Below are 21,669 nucleotides of genomic sequence, written 5' to 3' on the forward strand. Positions count from 1 at the left end.
CACCCTAATTTCAAAACATATCCTCTTTCTTGAGAACACTTGTAATGAGCTATAGAAGCCAAAATGACATGCTTATGTACAAAGATGTTATGTGTTCAAATAATTGAAAGGACAATGCAATATTTAGAAAAATAAAAATTCTTCAATTGTTGAATATTGCTGATGCAAGTTAGCCTGGAGAAGATTTGGTTGAAAGTTGATGTGTTTTATGACTGTGGTCACATACTGGACTATTTCAAAACTTTCTTTTTTTTAATTGAGAACAATTGGACTTTATGGATTAGTGAAGAAAGAGTTAGCACGGTTTTCCTACCTTTCTGATATATTAAATTGACATTACTGTGAAGAACACTGGGAAATCTTGCACAGTAGGAAAAGTGAGGGCACAGGAAATCACACCTTATGAAATTCATAAAAAAGAAAAAAAACCCCTCAAGATATTTAACACCACTGACAAAATACCCATTAGACTTATTGATATCTTTGTTAATTTTCCTGGTGAAGTAGTAAAACACTTTCTTTGCACTGTCCCATTACTCTGGGGGGTAAGACAAGGATTAGGGATATCTCATCATGTTGTCGGGCAATGGTGAAAGCTGTTGACTTTCTCATAGAAACCTTTTTGCTGGGCCATAGAATGAAGTTAAGGGCAGTAACCCTGGAAGAAGAAAACAACTATAGAGGAAAAACTGAGTATTTGGTTAAAGCATGCAGCGGAGACATCATAGGGAAGGTCAAGCTAGTGAGCATCTCAGTTATGAAGTCTGCTTTTGGGCCAGGATTCATACTATAGAGATGCCATGTGTAGATATTTTTACAGTGCATCCTGCTGCTGCTTCTTTAGTGAATTTGGCCTCTACTTTAAAGATACAGTCCTCTGTGTTGATTGTAAACCAGTCAGGTCTGCCATGGTCTTGTCCTCAAACTCTTTCAATTGATCTCCAAGTCTATCACCAGCTGAATGTTCCCACCTTAATTGCAGGAACTCATGGCTATGATACCCATGGTGACAAATAATTTCCCCCCATCCTTTTGTCAGCCTTGAAATACCACTGGAGCCAATGGCTGCTCTCCCTGAAAAATGGGCCTGACTTATTCAAAACTTTTTTTTGCACAGTTTGTCTCATTTATATCCTTCACCAGACTGGACCTTGCTGCAACATATATATAGGTATTCATATATACATATATATATATATATATATATACACACACATAGGAACTCCCTCCAAGAGTATCACTACCTGTCTTCCAGTAGTAAATACATGCTAACTTTTCTGTTTATCTTAAATAAATCTTTCTTACCCTCCAGCCCAGTAATGTATGATTGTAGTCACATGCACAACACCCAAGTCTAATGATTTTATTGGGTAGGAACCAGAGGAACAGTAGTTCAAAGCAGATGTTAACTGACACTGATTATATTGTTTTAACAGCGTGATCTGAAAAAGCACCTGATTATTTAGATGCGTATCCATATTCTCAGATGTCCACTTAGATGTCTAAAGTCTATAGTATTCTAAAAACCTGCCTTGTCACACAGGGACTGTAATAAAGGAGGAAAAAAATTTAGGCTTTTATAAGGGGCCACCGTTTAACTTAGAAAATTATTACATTTGAGGACCTTCCACTCCCCTGAGAAAAGAAGCGAATTCTTATTCCTACCCCATGGTTTATTTCAGTTGCCTGTATGGTCACCAAGTATTTGCTTTTCCTGAAAACACATTGTACTTTGGTCTCAGTCAGTTCTTAGACTATTTTTCCAATGTAAACACTTGGGACACGACCCTTTGTTGTACCCCATGTTTTGTTTGTTGATTCATTTGCACTTAAAATACGTTCTTGGAGAGACTTTTTTTTCCATTATATTAGTTTGGAACTGCTGCTAGACATATTGTTTTAACTACTGCAGTAATTAGTATGCATGTAAAGCAAAAAATATTCAGGACTTTCTTGTTTTTGTTACAGTTCATTGAGTAAATTAGTACAAGCCACAGTTTCCCAAAGTTTCTTTGTTTTTTCCTATTTATCCATTTCTTAGGGTGTATATAGAAATGATTTTGGTCTCCTCCTCTGAATGTCCCCATGTAGGTGCAAGTTATAACAGGATGATAGAGTATACCTCTATTAAGACATGAAATGCTGATTTGCAAAAGAAAGAAGAGGTTGAATAATTCAGCAAAAGAGCTTGTATTTTTGCTGGTTTTCTACTATCCTACCAAAGCTCTTCATCCCACCTAATTGCTCAAAGAAGCGCTGCCTCATTTTCCCAGCAGTACAATGCTAGAGTGGGCATTACACAGATGCCTAGAGGTAATGTCTGTAACTCTGTCTGAGGAGAAGATTCTTCAGAAGCTAGACTATTTAATGCTGTGAAATATTTCTAAGAGGCTGTTTGTTTTTTCTGAAGTTTTCCTTTTTTACATGAATCACCAGTCAGATAAGAGAAGAGAGCGCCTTTTCATCTCTGGACAAGTCTTCAAAGAAGTGGATGGGAATTTAGCCACATGATGGCTTCCATTGAAGAAAGATGTACAATTAGATCTATGTATTATTTAACCAGTGTTTTTTGACCTTTAGCAGTCTGTGAAGCTGTAAACATTTTCTGTGGAAGACACAGTCTCCTTAGAAATTTCACAAACATGGATAGCACCACGTGTATCTGAAGGTGTTTTCCATAATCAACTTTCACATTTGCATTAGAAACGGTATGTGGGCCACTTTAGCCATCTACAGGCCATTCTCCAGAGGAATTTCATAATTCTGTGCAGTTCACAGACATTGAAGTGAAAAACTGTCTTGCTAATTTGGATCTGCATGTCAGATTTCTGTAGCATTAAGCAAGTATGAGTTATAAGCAATACATAACTTCTGATTTTTTCTATGTAACTTAAGACTTGTGTAGGAGAAGAGGCTGTAGGGCCCCATACAAAATCTACTGAAATATTTGTGATCCTTTCCATTAAGGAAATCTTTCTTGGTCTTTGTGCTGACATTGAATAAAAATAAAAAGTTTTTCTTCACCTAGCTTTGCTGTTCTTGAAGGTATCACCTCTTCTCTGGCTACAGTTTCTACTGCTGTAATGGCTACCCTCTGTGCTCATAATGACAATTAGACTTCATGAAAATCTTTCAGGCATCGATGAGGTCTTCTCACCAGGAGAGCTTTAATGCCTAGTCAAGACTGCAGAGAATTTTTGTTTCTTCAATGACTCTCCTGGTTAATCGCCACTTAAGATACCTTAACTCATTGTGGCTTCCCAGCAGAGAAAGGATTTCAGAGGTACTTGTTGCATCACAGAATATTGCAGTACGGTCTGTCACATCTTTCACTGTGCCTGTAAGAGCTGGTATAACCCAGAGCTGAATTGATCGTGTGGTTGGCAAAATGAATTGGGAATCTTCTGCATAAAAGTTGTTCTCCAACACTAGCCCAACCTAATGTATGTTATTTTATTTTCTTAGTCTTATTAGAATCTCTAGTTGGAAAAATACAGGGAAGGAATTTAGGTCATGCTGGCATTCGGCCAGGACATGGGAGTTAACAACACTGAACTTGAGGAAAATGTTAGTGATGTTCATATATTTCCTTTCACTGTTATAAAGAAACTGCTGCTTCTGTCATGACTGCTGCAACTGACTGCACATTGGACGTTCTCCTTAGGATGCCTTATAGTCTTATTTGTATTTCTACATTGTTAGGGAGAAGATGTGTCACTCGTTTTTATCACTGATGGAAGAAGCTCAAGTTGTGGATGGCTATGGTCCAAAGTGAGAAAGGAAAGATTACTTGGGTAAGAGTTCCAGCTATGATGAAGAAAAGAACTGCCAAATAATGTGCAGCTACTTCATGTGTGGATGGGCTTGTTGTGGGGTGGTAGGACTTGGACATTTATCTGCACATAACTAAGTGTAACATGAATTTAGGAGTGAAGTCACTCAATACCACTGCATACTAGCATGTCCACTTTGAAAAAGGAAACACTGAAAAATTGGATATTAGGATGCTTTTAGAGGCTAAGATTTGGAAAGCCTCAATTCCATCTACCACCAGAAGTTCCCTGTGTGATTGCAGGCAAAGAATATTCAAACTTGAAGATGTAGACTTTGCACAGGTGCCAGGCACCTGACAGTGAGGAGCTGTGCCATGGAGCTATTGCAGTGCTCAAGTGCATTTTGTAGACTTGATCCTTAATTTCTCTGTTCCTTAGTATCTGTTGTTTGCAGAATGTAAATAGCTGTCCTTCCCTACTGAGGAAGTATAGTGAGAGCAAGTGCTACAGGGCAGATGAGGTAGGCTGGTACCTGTATAAAGGGTGTGTTTAAGACAGATGGATAAAGACAATGATTCATATAGAAAATCTGTTTAGTGTTGTGGCCATACCTTAGTAACAGTTAAATCTGTTCCATGCTTTCTGGTAGCTGATCCATACACAGCTCCCAGAAAACAGTATGACAGCCCTCTCATTTGACTCAGCTGACAATGTGACTTGTCCTGTCTAAACTGCAGATTCTGTGTGCTGTCAAGGTAAGGGGCAAGCCCCCCCAGGAGGCAGCTCATACCATCCTACAAAGGGTGTCAACGTCAGAGGGGGAGGAGGAGAAGCCCTTTAGAAGAGTCTGTATCTTTTCACAAGACAGTGAGGAGGGTCTGTGGATGGCTAGCTCAGCCAGGCACTTACCCATTTGATGGCTAAGTAACACTAAATGAATCCCACTCTGGTTTGCCTCCAAGTGACAGAAGACCCTTGAGAAAGTTCAAGGTTTTTATCTCTCCCCATGATCCATGGGATATAGTGAGATTAAAAATCTAAGTCTGTAGCAAAATTTTTTTTAATAAAGAATTCTTACTAGGTAGCCTGTTAATAATATTTTCTCCTTATCTCTTGCAACTGTTTCTTTACATGCCCTAAACAAAATGAATTCTGATAAAACACTGTCCACTCTAAAAGAAAGGCTAATATATTTGAACTTTCTTTATGTTGACTGAACAATGACAAATTGTACTCCTCCTGTGTCAGCTAAATAATTAAAGCTTGATTTGTGAAATGTTACTTACCTGTAATGAGTCATCTGTTGTTAAAAGAGAAAACAACAGTGACAAGAAGGTAATATGCATGCTCTAACTGGAAACTTGACTCCTTTTGCCTAAGCTAAAGCAAAATCAAGTGAAGCCACTGTAATACAAACCTCAAACTAGTTCCAGAGCCATGCATATAGCCTTACATGTCCAATTCTGCAGCTATCTGAAGCCAGGAAAGGAATGTGTTGATGCTGAATTGCTCATGCTTCATAATTTGTCTCAATTTTCAAGCTGTAGCAAGTCTTCAACTCTGTGAAACCAAGACAGGTTTCTCCTAAGCAAAAATCTTGAACTGTGTGCCTCAGCTTGAATGGTCTGGGGGACTCTTTCATACAGGCAGTAATTTGAATGGTTCATGAAGGTTTGTTGGCCATCGCTGGAACGAAGCATTCCAGTTGTGGGACACATACTGCACTCACAGTGTCTGCTGTGGCAGAAAGACTGGGACTTATTTTATACACGTAGCCACTCTTCCTTATGGTTTTTTTACCCTTTTAAATCTGTGTTGTAAATATATGCAAAAAAGACACGTCACACATTTAATATTAATCTAATGAATTACTTATATACCACAATAAAATTAAGCATGGACAAGGACATCTGTAAATCATTCAGAAAATGAAAACTGATGTATGAAGTTGCTTGTCTTGTCAGATCCTTCTCTTCCATATTGTCTATTATTCTTTAAATCAGTGAATATCTGCTTCTACTGTGGGGACTCCTTGGTCCCTTGAAATGATAATGTGTGAAGCTTTTATCTATATTCCTTAAAGGAAAAAAAAGGAGGGGGGGGGAGAAAAAAAAGTGATGCAGATGGATCAATATAAACATATATGACAGTAGCTTGGAGCTGCATGCAGTAGCCTAAGTAAACAGAGTGACAGGGCGACTTTTCAAAACAAGCTTGTCATGTTTATGCTTGTTATCAGCTCTCCTAACAACGATTTTCCCATCAGCTAACTACAGACTTAATTAGGGCATTAGCACAGTCCTGCCCCCACACCTCCTGCCTTCTTCCAGCTAAGCACAGGGTCATTACTGGAAGGAGAGATCACAAGCCAAGCCAATTAGAAAGAGAAAGAAAAAGAAAGGAAGGGAGAGAGAGAGAAGAGAAATTAGGAAAAATGGAAAGAAGCAAGGAATGAAGAAGAAACATGATTTTGATTACATTACCCAGGGTGGAAGGGAAACAAGCAGTGCTTTTCCATATTTTGTACCAGCTTTTGGAGCAGTTCACAGGATCAAGCAGGCCAGACCACTCAACTGAGAGAAAGAAGACTGATTTCTGTGATTTCCACTTGCAAATGCTTAAAAATGCAACAAATGTGAGTTCCTCATTGCTGGTAAGATACAGCCCTCATCCAGAGTACCTGCTCTGCGTAATGAAAATCCTTCCTGTGAACAAGACACTGCAGGCTGTAAGATGCTTTTGGCAGGCTGTGCTGTTGTGGGGGTAGAGATGCTAACTGCTCACCTGTAGCTCATACAATTACCTCACATCAGTTAAAGAAATGTGATGTGTTTTGCAGTATTTAGAGGTCCGTGGCAGATACTTCCCAATAGTGACTGGAGTAACCTGGAGCATTTTCATCACTGTTATTCTTCATGACGACAGATTTTAATAAACTACTACTTTTACTTTTAGTAAATTAACTGAATTTCCTGATTTTCTTTATTATTTCAACAATTTCCTGGCATTTATCTGCCCTGGTATAGGTGGTAGACCATGTTTTTGGTAGCAGGGAATTTTGCCTCATTAGTCTTTCCCCCATTCACTGCCTTCACATATTCCCAATTAAGCCCAGGTAGTATTAACAATAGCTTCTTTCTTCTGACCTGTCAGAATTACCTGGTCAGTACAAGCATTAATGAATTCTTAATAATTGTCTTCAGTTGTGTTATTGAAATGCACAGTTGAAGGTCAATGATCTATTGGATGTACTAAGGCAGGAGAAGCCCAGAGATGGTGGTACCTAAACCCAAGACTAAACTGTAGCACAGATGTCTCTGCAATGTGCATTAGCAAATGTTAAATTCACTGGGTGGCTTCCAGGCAAATGAATAAAATGGTTTCTATTTGAGTAACCAGGTGTTAAACAGTAGCTATTAGAAACATGTTTAAATCCACATGTCCAGATGATTTGTTTCTAAGGAGATGTTAGAGGAGCTCTTGGAATAACTGTTCATATTTGGTCTGACTTTGGAAAAGACCTAGGAACCTTCTGAGGAAGAAGTGTGAAACTTAAAAAAAAAGTAAAGGAAATATCTAGATAACCTTAATCCTGAAGATCTAGACATTTGTTAGTCTAGGAGAGAAAAACTGAATGGACAGCCTGAGTCTCCATTAAGAAAGAGGTAATGGAGAATAGAGAATATATTTCAACACATGAAATATAGAAAATTAAGCTTGATGTTACTGGTTAGGCTAGTTTACGTTATATAATGATGTAATAATTTGATATAATAATTTTGTGTGAGATGTTTGACTGATGTTGCACTGTTTTTTGCTTTTAAACCTAAATAAAATAAAATCAACATGGCACATATTAAAGAAACTAAAAGTTGGAGGCATATCAAGTCCCAAAATATAACTGTAAACAGGGAACCATGGATGAACAGATGCAGGGTTCCAAAGAGATTACTGTGTTTCCTACAATATTTAATGTGTTTATATAGAAGCTGGAAAGAAAAAAAAAATACTGATGGAGCTTACAAAGATTAAGGGAAGAATGATAAATTAAAAAAAAGAATCAGTCACTGTTGCAGAAAAACATGGCAGTATGTGATTTAGTTTGATCAAATAACAAAAGATGGTAGATTCTTCTTAGCCAGAAGAAGAACCTGAAAAGGACAAGAAGGTTACGATTAGCAGAATAGTATTTTGGGGGTTTACTAGCATTATGATTATAACTTCTATTTAATGTAGAGCCTGGGAAGGCAAGGACTGTGATGTTGCACAGATAATAGAATAAAAATGCAGTTTCTATATTCCAGGAGGTACCAGTGAAATTTTGCATCTAAAAGCTTTGTGCCACTTTTGTGTGTATAATCAGGATGGTTTTGAATTGGAAAAGGGGAAGCATCCAAGCTGGGTGCTAAGGTGTCAGACAGATGTGTGGAGATGCATTGAAGCTATAGACACAATGAAAGTGCTGGAAGATCTGCCTTATATGAAATTGCAATGCTGTTCAGCCAGGTCAAAATGTCCGAGAAGCCATGACTACCAGTTTCCTTACACTTTGTAAGTGAAGATGTGTTGAAAAGCTGGTAGTAAAGGGCTTTTCCAGTCTGTAAAACAAAGATATAAGTAACACATAGTTAGATTTGATAAAGTCTCCCTTTTTAACAGCATTGATATAACACAGAAGTTGTAAGGGGTGAATCAAGGATTTTTTTAAAAAACTTTTTATTTTAGATATATGCTCTAGTTCACAAATTATTAATGCAGAAGAATCATTTGGCTTGTATTGCTTAGTCATACCACATCGCTCCTTTCTGGCTTTATAAATCTATGAATCTAGGAAATCTATTATCATATTTTTTTTAATCTGACTCTTCCACTCTTTGCCAATGAAGAGCAATGATCCAAAGCTAGTTATACTCAAGGATTTGAAATTTAATGGACTTTGATATAAGCATCTTCCCTTTTAGGGTATATTGTGTCTTTACTGTGGTTAAAATCATGATAGCATCCTGTACCATTTGCTCTTATTCGTTAAAGGTACTTATTAAGACCAAAATGCCAGAGCTAATTCAGCCACATTGTTTCCACGGTGTTTCTCAGAAGGCACCAGATATTTTTATCTGTTGTCATTGGCTTTCACAATATTCTCCCAGCTGAGAAGGCCCCAGTGAAATTATATGTTCTTTTAAGATGGGTCACTTAGCTGAAGGAAGGCTGAAAATACCTCATGGAGTTTCAGCTGCATAATTTCCAGTGATTATTGTGGGACCTTGTGTTCCTGGGCCTTGGGCAATGCTTTGAAAATGAAGGGGCTATTGCTCAATCTTTATATCTCTGAAAGGAGATAAAATTTGAGCAGTTTTTACAGTAAGCCCTGCAGGTTCACTGAGCAGCTGTCTTCAAAGGAAATCTCCTTTGTGTCGATAAACAAGAAAACAAAAGCACCTGGGTTTGGATACATCAGTCTTCTACTTGGGAGTGCTAGCATTTAAAAATCAGATGGTTGAAAACAAGAAAGTGTTCTCATCAATGAGAAAATATTATGAATGTATCTGTATGTCCTAAAGTGATATTAAGTAGTTCTACTCATATAATCCCATTATCTGGGTGTAAGAACTACAAGGTTCCATGAGTTACCTTGGACAAGGCATCTTAGTTTAAAGCTCTGCTTTTGACCCTTTTGTGGATATTCCAAAGACATTAATCTCTATGAAAATGACTTTATATTTTTTAAAAAATTATTTTGGAAATCCTCATTAGCTGGAATAAACTATGCTGTAATCTATATACAAACCACTTGAAAAGTTTAGCACAGGTTGATTTTGTTCAGACACACCTAGTGTAGGTAGTCTTTACCATTCAGTAGAGACTTTAACTGCTCAGTATGAATTAAATTAGAGGTGATGTGGACTAAGGTACTGTACATGAGCAGGAGAGCTGAGTCAAGAAGAAAATATTCTTTTTTTTTGTTGATACCCTTTTCTGTCACTCCACAATTGCTTTTAGTATCCATTTTGTTTCTGAATGCAAGGACTTTGTTTCATCTTCTGTTAATCCAACAAAGGAGGCCAGGTTTATATTTGGGTAGGAATTCAAGTAAGGAAAAGGAAAAGAAAAATTCCTTTCAAAAATTTAATCCCTGAGAGTGATTTAACTACTGTCGATTGGGATATGAAAAATCAGGTTCCTTTGGGGATAGATCATCTTCATCCAGAATAATGGTCAATTTTTATTTATTTAACACTGTCAGTCAGCTTCTCTAAGTGTCCTTTGCCTGTCCTGGATAGGGTGCTTGCAAGTCTGAAACCACTGACAAATTAAACAAATTGCTTGTTTGTTCGTTAGTTGCAGTACACAAATTTGAATATTCCTTTGCTCTTCACACAACCAGCTTCTGAGTAATGAGCAATTCCTTTTTCTGATTTCATTTAATGTGCACTTACTGCCAGGAGCCTAGTGGGAATTGTGGGAACTAGGATAGAAGACTGTAGTGAGATTTTAATAAATAGCTACTCACAAAGAAGTGTCCATGAGTATCTTTTAATAAGAGGAATAGTCAAGTCTAACTCAGGAGAATTGAGTCAAACCTTTTACCATGCAGACCGATACTGAAAGTCTGCAATGTCCACATCACATTTGCTTCCTCTTCTTTAAGATGTGATCTGGAAGATTATGTGGGTACAGCTAGGCAGTTGTAGCACTAAATTCCCTTGAGTTACTGATTGAAATGTCTAACAGCTCACATGATGTGAAAAAATCATCTACATCCATCTGTAGGCAGTCTGAGAATACATCACAGATTTTTACTCTTCCTGATCTGGTCACCTAGAAAATACTAAATTAAGGAGCAAGAAATTATTTTTAGAAGGCATAAGGCAAGTATTTCAGCACTTCCAACAGGAGATTGAAGCTTGTTTTTCGATGTGATCCTCACGGCTTTATCAGTGTAACAGAATGATGCTGATTTGTATCATCTGAAACATGTCTGGAGGGACTGAAAGATGTCACCTCACCAACACTGTCTCTCAAAAAAAAGAAGAGCGATTGCATCTCAGCAAAATTTCTGTGAATGCTTGCTTTTTTTTTTTTCTTTCTAGAAAGAACAGATATGAGGAGTCAAAGCAAGCCAATGCCCACAGAGAATTAACGTTAAAAGATAACTATAGCTGACAATGGGTTTTCTCCTCTCTATCACACTTTTTGGTTGGCGGAGAGTTTTCATGTATCACTCTCTTTAACCTTGAATACTGCGAACTGACCTGGGAATCAGGATTGTTGGTCTGCTGACTCACAATAGCTTTGAAATAACCACCAAGCTAAATCAGAGAATCAGAGAATCATAGAATCGTAGGGGTTGGAAGGGACCTCGAGAGATCATCGGGTCCAACCCCCCTGCCAGAGCAGCTCCCCAGCCCATGTTGCACAGACAGGCATCCAGATGGGTCTTGAATATCTCCAGAGAAGGAGACTCCACCACCTCCCTGGGCAGCCTGTCCCAGGGCTCTGTCACCCTCACTGTGAAAAAGTTTTTCCGCGTGTTGGTGCAGAACTTCCTATGTTCCAACTTGCAGCCATTGCCCCTTGTCCTGTCTCCACAGACCACTGAAAAGGGGCTGGCTGATTCCCCCTGCATCCCCTGCTTCAGATAATTATAGACTTTAATTAGGTCCCCCCTTAGTCTTCTTTTCTCAAGGCTGAAGAGTCCCAGCTTACTCAGCCTATCCTCATAGGGGAGATGTTCCAGGCCCCTAATCATCTTGGTGGCCCTTCTTTGGACTCTCTCCAGGAGATCCCTGTCCTTTTTATACCAAGGAGCCCAGAACTGGACACAATACTCCAGGTGGGGCCTGACCAGGGCAGAGTAGAGAGGGAGGATCACCTCCTTTGACCTGCTGGCTACACTCCTCCAGATGCACCCCAGGAAAGTTTTAAAAGTGTCATGGAAGTCTGGTGCTGCCTTCCCTATTGCAGACCCCTCTGACCTTGTGCTGAAGGCACCTGCTCCCATGGAGAGGGAAGGGATCTGAACAGCATCAGCTAATGAAGATTTCATGGGTGCTGCTCCCCTCTGTGCAAGGTGAACCCTCTCCTGATTTCTGTGAGTGGGTCAGGGGAAAGAAGGAAGACACAAATCCTGCCCTCCTCCCTCCCTGGACCCTACATCCTTGCTGAAAGTCTTGGACCTATTTTGTAAAACAGTATCTCCAGAGACTGCTGTTAGGTGCCATGATCCAAACAGTGATACCCAGTCTGTCTCTAGTCTCCAGACTTCGAGTAAGTTGTCATGTTCCTCACCTTTCCAGCACACTGTTAGTGTTATTTCACCTCAAAACATAGGGCCCCAGATGAGAACTAATATGGAAATTATGAGTATAATAAAATTGAAAGAATTATAATAACAGTGGCAATAACAGTAATAATGATGGTAATAGTAGCAATAGTAGCATGTCAGTCATGTGGTGCATGAACTTACTATATTTAAAAACAGCAGAAATTGAATAATTTCTACTACATGAGTCAAGTATAGAGTAACTCTTTGTGCACTTCCCTTTTCTTCTGCTATCCCACTCCCAACACCCACTTTTGCTAAGCCATTCTCCAACATCTTCTGTCTCCTCTCCCACTTCTTCCTGTGCTCCTTAACAGCCCAGCCTGCTGCCTCAGGCTGGCTTCTCAGCCCAACATCGTATTTCTCAAGCCAGGGATAACCTGCCCCTATCTGAGCAGGCTGTGCCTGCAGGACCTGGGACCTGCATTGCCTGCAGGAGTTCAGCAGGGCTCTGGGGAGGCTGTCTTCAGGGGCTTAAGGAAACAAAACACCCATGTTTTTGTTTAGGCAAGCTTATTTCTTGTGCAGATGTAAGATGTGACTGAGTTGTAAGAGGTAGCCAGCTCTACAATGTCTGCAGAAATTCAGGCTGTCTTAACTCTTAATGTATGTGAAACTTATCAGTTCATGAGGGTTGATCTTCTCTACAAGTAACAAGTGGGCAATGCCAGGACTGTCCTAGTGCCTCCATGTAAAGTTCTTTCTGCAGTAATTAGGAAGTGATTACAAATTGCAGAGTAAATATTTCTATTTCCATAGAAGTGGATTGTTAAAAACTTTAGGTTTTGAGGTGTCTTTTCCAAATTACCTCAAAGCTCATTTATCTTTTCTTGGAGGCTGAATGACTGAATCAACCCTTTGGTGATTGGGGCCCAGATGTTTTTAGTACAGGGGTAAGTAAACAGTATTTTATCAAGAGGTCTGTCTTGCAAATGATTTAATCAAGTGATTGCTATGATGAGTAATAAAGTTCTGTTCTACCAAAACCTCCTACTGCCCCTATTCAAGTAAATTAATTCCTTTGCTCAATGTTGAGGATAAGTGGGGAGGGGGGGGAAAGAAGCAAGTCTATTGTTTAGGAATGTGCAACTCCAAAAGAGTTATGGTCTTAAACTGGATGAAGCTAATCTCTAGTTTAGAAATTATTATGTTTGCAAATAGTAACATCATGTGCTGATGATAAATCATCTAAATTTTAACCTCTCAGCAGAAGGAATGTTGTTAACAGTCACTTAACTTAAGAGTAGAAACAATCTCTCCCCTCTACCCATGTTAGCTAAAATGAATGAGGTCCCAGTTCTTTAAAGTATTAGCTAGGTATGTGCCCTTGCTTTTGCTGGGAGCACTCACTTTTCTGAGTGCCTGAGAAGAACAAATTTGTCCCTGTCTTCCTTTGGCATCTAACAGTTTGGCATAACTGATATTTGGTTGCTGGAAAGGTAGATTTTATGGCTGCCAGACAACAAGCAGCAATGCTAATCAAACAGCTTGCTGCTGCCACAGAAAGTCTCACTCCCTTCCTCTTCCTGCTCTGAGCTTTTCTTGTTCTCCCATGTTATAATCCTGTCCCCATTACTTTGTATCACCCTTTACCTCTTTCCTTGAGCCAATTCAACCAGTTAACTCAAAACAGGATTATCTAACTTTCTGGTTATGTTCTTCAAAGTTAGGAAGGGGAGTAGAATATTGGTGGCATCTGAAGAATATTGTGGTTGGCAAAAGGTGAGTGGCAGTAGCCTGTAGCCAGGACCGTAAGTGGAAAACATGTGTAGGAGGCTGTGGGATCGACACTTTCTGTCAGCAATGAGCTGTTAGATCCATCCACCACAACTTGTAGAAAAAACACATGGAAAAGTGCCAACAAGTTACTGCAGCAATGTTTTACTCTCTTTCATTTGGATTCACTCTATCTCTCTCTACAAGCAGTGGAAAATCAACTCGTTTTGTCTTTAAGCTAGTGGACTCCTTTTGAGAATGTCAGGTTGTTTTAGAAGGGATAAGTAACTTCAGAAGATGACTAAAAAGTAATAAGTATATAAGCAAGTATTATTGTCAGAGGGCTTGGAGTTCTTTGAGTTTGAAATCCCTCCATGTCAAAAGTACAACAAGGAACTGCAGTGAACATCTGAGAGATGCTCACCATCTATAAGTTATCCAGCTGCGTCTTCTGTATGATTTTCAGCAGTGGAGCTGGACAGAAAGCAGAATTCAACCTTCAGCTCTGTTCTGTTTGCTTTGGCTAACTGGAACTGAAATTTTACTTCCCACTCTTCCCCATTTGTCAGAGTTCCTTCTTGGATTGTAAAACAAATGAATGAATAACTTCTAAATAATAATAAAAAAAAAAGGGTCCTGCTTTCTTCACCTTACATTTATTAATAAATGGGAACGATGTGAAAAAAGCATGACTGGATTAGCTCACACATTTTTCTAAAATCTAGCCCTCTGTGACTTGTGAACACCTCTACAGAAAAGATTACAAAGGCAATTTGTTACACAGGAGCAGCAAGATTTTTCTATAGAAACTGTAGTGTCCTTGATGATGCATGGAAGTTGTATATCTGCAGTGCTAAAGTCTGATTTCATCCTTCACTGTGAAACGGTATTTTTCTGTCTTCCATGAGAGATGCTTCTGAAAGTAGTTTGGTATTTTTGGAGCATTTTCAGCTGTTGACTTTCTGCTGAAGAAGAGTGCAAGGGAGCTTACTTACAGTGCATTGTCCTGTGTTACGAAATGTAACTGAAATTATATACCTGAGCCATAGTTATTCTTAATATACAATCTTTGTTGTCTTTCATTATGCTAGATTTCTTTGTTTACTCTGAATATTAAAGTAGTCAGAAAGAGTTATATAGATCTGGGCTGGACAAAGAAAACCTAAGTAAGCATATTAGTAGTGGTTGATGTTGGAGAAAAGCAATAGCCAACATATGCATTTATTAAAAGTTCTCCTTCATCAAATAATGAACTCTCCTATGTGTTATAAAAAAACATGTTCTATGTTCATTTTTGGAAACCATGTAATTTTCTGCCTTATTCTGTTTCAGTTTTGTGTCCTTGCAAGTACATCTTCACCTGTAAGAGGAGCAAATTATCTTGCTCAAGATTTTCTGTGCTACAGGAAAATTTTTCTCTGAGCATGGATCCCTATTCCCTGGTAATAGCAGGTGGATCTGTAAAGACCTTTTGAAAATAGCTTGTGCTGTATTTGTAGGAGGGGGTTGGGGAAGTAAGATATCTTATTTTAAGCTGTCTTCTTTAGTGGCTTTCAGTCTGAGATGAAGTGAAACCGTCAAAATTGCTCTTTGGGAGATCAGTAAGCTTGAAATGAAAAGGCTGATGAAAGTGAACACTTTAAGAATGGTTTTGAGCTTAATTCTGTTTAACATAAAGTCTACAGACTTAAGTGCATGCATAAAGTGTAGTAGAAGAAAAGAAATCAAGGTTCCTCGTGTGCACCTTGTTTGGAGCAAGCATCTACTTTTGACAAAACTTTCTGCAAATTTCAGGTATTTTTGCAATGGTCTTTTGCAAAGGTGAGGAAATGAAGTCATTATTCTCTCTGCTTTCCTTACTATATTTTATTTTCCCACTTTAAAAATGTTATGTATTTATTAATAATAATAACAAAGATTATGTATTTTTCTGGTGCCTTTGTCAAGATATGGGAAACTACTATGCAATTTTTATCATACACAACTGAATTAGCTAAAACCAGGTGCTTCTAAAACATGCTGGAGTAGCTGCATGAAAGAACACAATGATACTACTAGCCAATTTAAATTTAGTAGTAAATGATACTTTTGAAGCTGAGGGAACATGTAGTTATGTATTTTGTGTTTACCTGAATTGGAAACTGGCCAGGATACTGTGAAAAACTCCAAGAGGCTTGTTTTTGTCAAAAGTGAATAAGCCTGCTTCTTTTTAAGATGATTTTGGGTTTTTGCCTATGTTTTTAAAGACTTCTCCAACTGCTACTTAACCAGAACCCCCTGCTTTGAACAATGAGGACACTTGCCTTTTCCCATGACATGTCTTGAAACACTGCTGAGTTCTATCAGACCAGTGTCCTGGCAGCCTTTGCGAAAGAACTTTGAATTTGGAGGAAGGTTAGAAAATCATATAATGTAGAAGAAATACAAGATTTGCTATCTTTGAAACTGTAATTTCATAACCATCCTCCTCAGCATTTTTTACCTAGTATGCATAGTCTCAAATTCAAACTCAAAAAGTGATTGAAAAGGTAATTATTTTTTCTTTAGGAAAATTAAAAAGCGTGATGCATAATGACTAGAAACAAGTTTCCACTCCTCACCATGAGAGAATTCTGCTTTTGTTTACTATCTATTCTTCCCTTTGGCTTTGCCAGCTCTGGAAAGTAGTGGTAAAATTAAGACAACACTACTCATGACAGTAGGCCTGGATTAGCCACAAGGCAGAATGCCTACATACCCTGCCTGTATCATAGGCTATGTAGCTGTGATGAAGGAAGACTTCTTTTCAACACAAAAGACTGTGGGGTTTGGATTTTTTTTGTTGTTTTGTTTGGTTTGGGTTTCTTCTTGAGGAAATCTTTGCCAGCCTCACTAAACTGGCAGAAAGTCATACCCAGCGCAGAAACTCGTGTCTCCGTAACAAGGAGATGGGTAGTCTCATGCAGCTCTGTCTGGAGCCATAGCATCAGCATTGTTTGTGGGCAGGCATGTCTTCTCTCACAGGGGAGCCTTGGCTGGCACAGGGATCTCTGCAGGTGATGCTTTGGCTGAGTTGGCTGCTGAAACCCTTGTTCTCATGGAGGAAGCCTCAGCTCCACTGAAGATTGAAAGAGGAAAAGGACATAACTGAACCTGTGGTGGTTTTTTTCAGTGTGTCTTTCATGTGATTATCGTATTAAGTTTGCTGGAAGAGAATGACACACTGATTTCCTGATTCATGAAGCAGAGTTACCCATGGATAGGTTCTGCTCATCTCACCACAGACCATGTGATGCTCAGGTACACACATTGTCTTGTCAACCGCTGTTTTAAATCTGCCAGCTTTTTAAAGAAACATATTTTCTCACCTGTTCACCAGAGGTGAAGGTATTAAATATATTTTTACAAATGTTATTGTAAAATAATATTGTCTACATTTTCCTTTTATTCACATTTTTCTCCTCACAAGAAGGTATTGTGTGTAGAAAAGGGTTGACCTTATTTTATGCAGATGAAATATTGAAATATGCACTGTAAAAAAGTATAGGGGATTTTAATTGGGAATTGTAGACTTGTCGCTAGGAGTGTATGACAGCACCAGGGATTTTGTCCAGCGATACTTTACCAGGGAAATAATTCAGGGAAAGGTCAAAAAGCTCCTTGGCACTTTCACAAAAATGTCTTGTGAATTTGTCGGTTTTGAGTTTTCCACCTCTTGCATTCTGTGCGTTCTTCTGGATAGTTAGGTCTGAAAGCTGATGGTCTTTGTCACCCTTACTGTTTAGTATTCGGTCCCCTCACAAATGCTTTCATGCTCGGGCTATTAGATCAACTGAAGCTGGTTCTATGAATTCTCTGTCCATCCTACAATGAACAGTTTGTTTCCATTCAAACTAGTAGAAATAAGTACCCGAGGACATGGGAAGATTTTTCACTGGACAAAGCTTTAATTAACTGCTGCATACATATGGACAGGCTTTGGGAGAAAAATACACTTAGCCAAGAGGAGCTGTATTTAAAAGGAAAGGAAACAGACTTCTACTACATAACATTGCTCGCCTATCTGTAACATGGAAGCTAAAGAAAACTACATTTGGGTTGAGTTTGATAATAATTTTACATGTATCTTCTACTACTGATGGGATTTTGTGCTCATACTCTTAGTAAAGTGTCTGCCAGCATTTTCTGACTCTTTATTGTCAGAAACAGGTCAGAACAATTCTCTGATCAAAGAAACTCAAATGAAAAGTATATTTTTTTTACTGTTTTTTTTTTCCTGGAAAAGAGAGAAGTTAACTACCTCAATACTAGTAACTAAAACAGGTCAAGCCCTGTCCTGCAGTTCTAAAGTCAATTGGTTTGACACATTTCATGTTGCCATAGCTAATCTCTCCCAGCTCCCCAAAACAGGCTGTTTGCATCCAAACTGCCTTTTGGGAATAGTCCTGGCCTGTGTTGTCTCCTGCTTCTCTAGTATGGCACTGTTGTAGCTGGCAGAGATCAAGTCTGTGCCCAAGGATTGTGCTAATTATTTAAAAGCTCATGTAGCTGTGGTTGAGCTGTACCCTGGCCACGCTTGGTTAGCTAGTAGAGATGTAGCATAGGATTTTTGGGTACACAGTCATATATGGTCAAATGTAGTCACAGACACATGCCCAGGATTACCCTGACCTTCAGAGGAGACTGCAAGCCAAAGGAAAAATGTTGCTTTACTAGCCAGTTTCTTACAGAGTTTGTTTAATAGCTCGATGAAAGGGAAACAGGAGAGGAAGCTCATACACAATGACAATGAGCCTGGACAATTTCCCTGTTATCAGTCCATAGCTCCAAATGCACATGTGATTGATCCAAATTGTGAGTGACTACTGGGGATTTTGTCTGAGATTTTCCAACAGTTTTACCTGTCACAATTGGTGACTGTGTTTGAAACGTGAAGAGTGACAGATGAATCAACCTCTTCAGAGACAAGGAGGTGGAGCAGGGTAAGTATCAGCAACTTTTAAAAGAAAAAAAACTTTGATAAATAATAGTGATACAACACATCACTCACACCATGTAACACATTTCAACTTGTTTATATGCAAAGATCTTTTTTGAACTTCCTGCTTTATGTAAATGCTGCATCATGGTAGGTTTTGCAAACATCACTATATAGTTACATTACTGACCAACTTGAATCTATTTCTGTGTGCTTACTTTTTCTGATCAGGTGATCCACACGTTCTGCTGAGTCCATTGAGACTGAAGAATTACATACTGTCTCTCTCAAAAAGTTGCAGAAAGGAAGATTCTGCAGGAAATGTAGGAAATCCAGAGTATTTCCATGAAATGACTAATTTAAATGAAGCCAAGTTGACTTTCTGGCATAAAAGTAATGCAGTTATCTCAACAAAAATATATTAGAGATAAACATATCAGGTCACTGAGGTTGTCACAACCACTGTTGGCTTTAGAATAGAGAATTTTCAAATGTACTTAGATTTTGAAGTGCAAAGACAGGCAGTGTAATCTCAAAGTTTAATCTGTTATGGAAAAGACTAACTCAAAAGCACAGGGATATTCCAATTGATATTGCAAAGATTATAGTGTAAAGAATCATGCCTGTGTGGTATAACAGTCATGAGTCTATAACTTGATAATAGATAGCACAGGTGATAATAACTTCTATATATTTTATGAGTGACTTTTCAAAGCATTTCAGGTTTTATTAAAAAACAATAAAATACAATCAAGTAACACTGGAGGGAAAAATATTATTAAAATTAGAGAGCTAATCATGAAAAAAATAGAAGTTTGGTGTTCCTGCTGCACTCCCCTATAATACATGAAGAAGACACAAATACTGTCTCTAAGCAATCTGAAGACTCAAAGAGTAAAAATTTGTTCTGATGGAATATCTCTTATATGATGACCACAAAGCCATTAGATTTATAGTCATACTTTTTTTTTTTCCTGAGAGAATGGTCTACATTTATGGGGATTCCTTCACTTCAAACCAGTGCAAACATCCTATGCTGAAGCCCACTGTTTTACCCTCTCAGAAGGCCTCATCCTTCTTATCCCCTAGAAGTTGTTTCCTGTCTCTATTATGCAGGCCATACTAGAGTTATGGGGCAAATTTGCCAGATTGGCCAAGTAGTAATTAGAAATATTGGAGAAAAATATGGTTTTTTGTTTTTAATAAGGAAAATGAAAAGGCAAGACAAGAAACATGCAGTTCTGTGAGCATGAAAGCTACCCCTGCTTCCCTATGGATTTCTGTCCATTGGTTGTTTTTTTTTTTTTGGTGTCTAAAGACCAGTAGCCTCTAGTTGAAGTTTCTCTCACAGTGGGGCCATTTGCAAGAGCTCCTGTGAGAGTCTTCTGAGGATGGATGAGGTATATTTTCATGCTTCTTATCAGTCAGGGTGTCTATGAACGGCACACGCAGACACAGAGTCTGTCTGGACAAACCTCTTTTTTTCATGATAAATAATATTAAGGACAACCTTACATTCCTATAAAGTGTTCACAATATTTTTCAAAAATATATTTAAGTATTTTTTATTACTTCACTGAGCATCCATATTATAAAATATTTTAAAGGAAATAAAATCCCCAAATCCACTTGCCTACTAAAGTGCTAATATTCACAATTATTTTAATTTTTTAAAACAGAACAGTAACACTTCTCTGAAAGCACTTCCCTACTTGCATTTTTAGGTGAAGATTGTCATTAGGATGGCATGCCTAAGTTAGCTTCTCTTGCTTTCTAAAGAAAGTTAGGCCTAGAAGCATTTTGATTTTCTGTAGAATGGAATTATTGAAAAAGCAAACATGTATGAAAGGAAGCATCATCTATAATGGTAGTTTTGTAGAATTTGACTGTAAGTGGGAGTAGATTGAAATACTTGCTAGAAGGACTGTCTGCCTCAGTGGGCTGAGGTGTAGGACAAGAGTGGGACATAGCTCTTTTCCCTCAACCTGTTTGCAACCACCCTCTCATGAGTGATGGGCCAGCCCTGGCCCTAACGAGGGCTGTGCCAGCTGCTGATGCTCCTCAGATGCTGCTCCCCACCTGCACATGGACACAGCCATCATAAAACTAGAACCATTCCTGACTCTGCCTTGAATCTTGCCTTGTTTTCCTTTGGCCTTTAAAGATGCACAGCCATCTCTTTCTATTATCTTCTCTGGTCAAAGAAGAGTTTAAACTCTGCTGAGGTATATAAAATCTTTTTCTTCTCTGGCTGAAATGTCAAAACCACCTGATTTTTATAAATGTCTAGTACAGTGAAGTGTTGAAAGCTCTGTCTTTCATTTAATCTCACTCATACTTAATGCTAAAGAAAAATAGCTTAAATAGTAGCATAATTTTACAATAGTAATCAGTTACTCATTGTTTTCCCCTTATCTCTCATCACTGTAAGACACTGATTCTTATCCATGGTGTAACCTTATTGATTGGTGACATTATGAGGATGTGAGCCAAGTGAACTTTGTAACTAATCACACTTTTTCTTTAAAAACAATTTTTTCTTAAAAAAAATCATTTCATTCTCCATAGACTGACTTTTCTTCACATTATTATTTTGAAAAGTTTGCTTTTCTTCATTAAAAAAGCGTGAAGAATTTCTTCTAATTACTTTCTAATGGCAAACAACATCTTGACCTCATTTGTCAGAAAATGCAGAGCTGAACTGTATCATTTAACAAGGGAATACCACACATGTATGATTAATGCATGGCACTTTCCATGACCCTATTTGACTCCCTGTGTGAATATTTAATGTATTTAGCATTGTATTTTCAATCTCAGATGACATAAAATTCAAGAGCTCCTAACATACAGTGCTTCATCTTATCAAATGAGCTACAATAAATGAAAAACAGAGCTTT

This window comes from Gallinula chloropus, assembly GCF_964237585.1.
Source record: "Gallinula chloropus genome assembly, chromosome: 3".
In the NCBI taxonomy this organism is placed as follows: Eukaryota; Metazoa; Chordata; class Aves; order Gruiformes; family Rallidae; genus Gallinula; species Gallinula chloropus.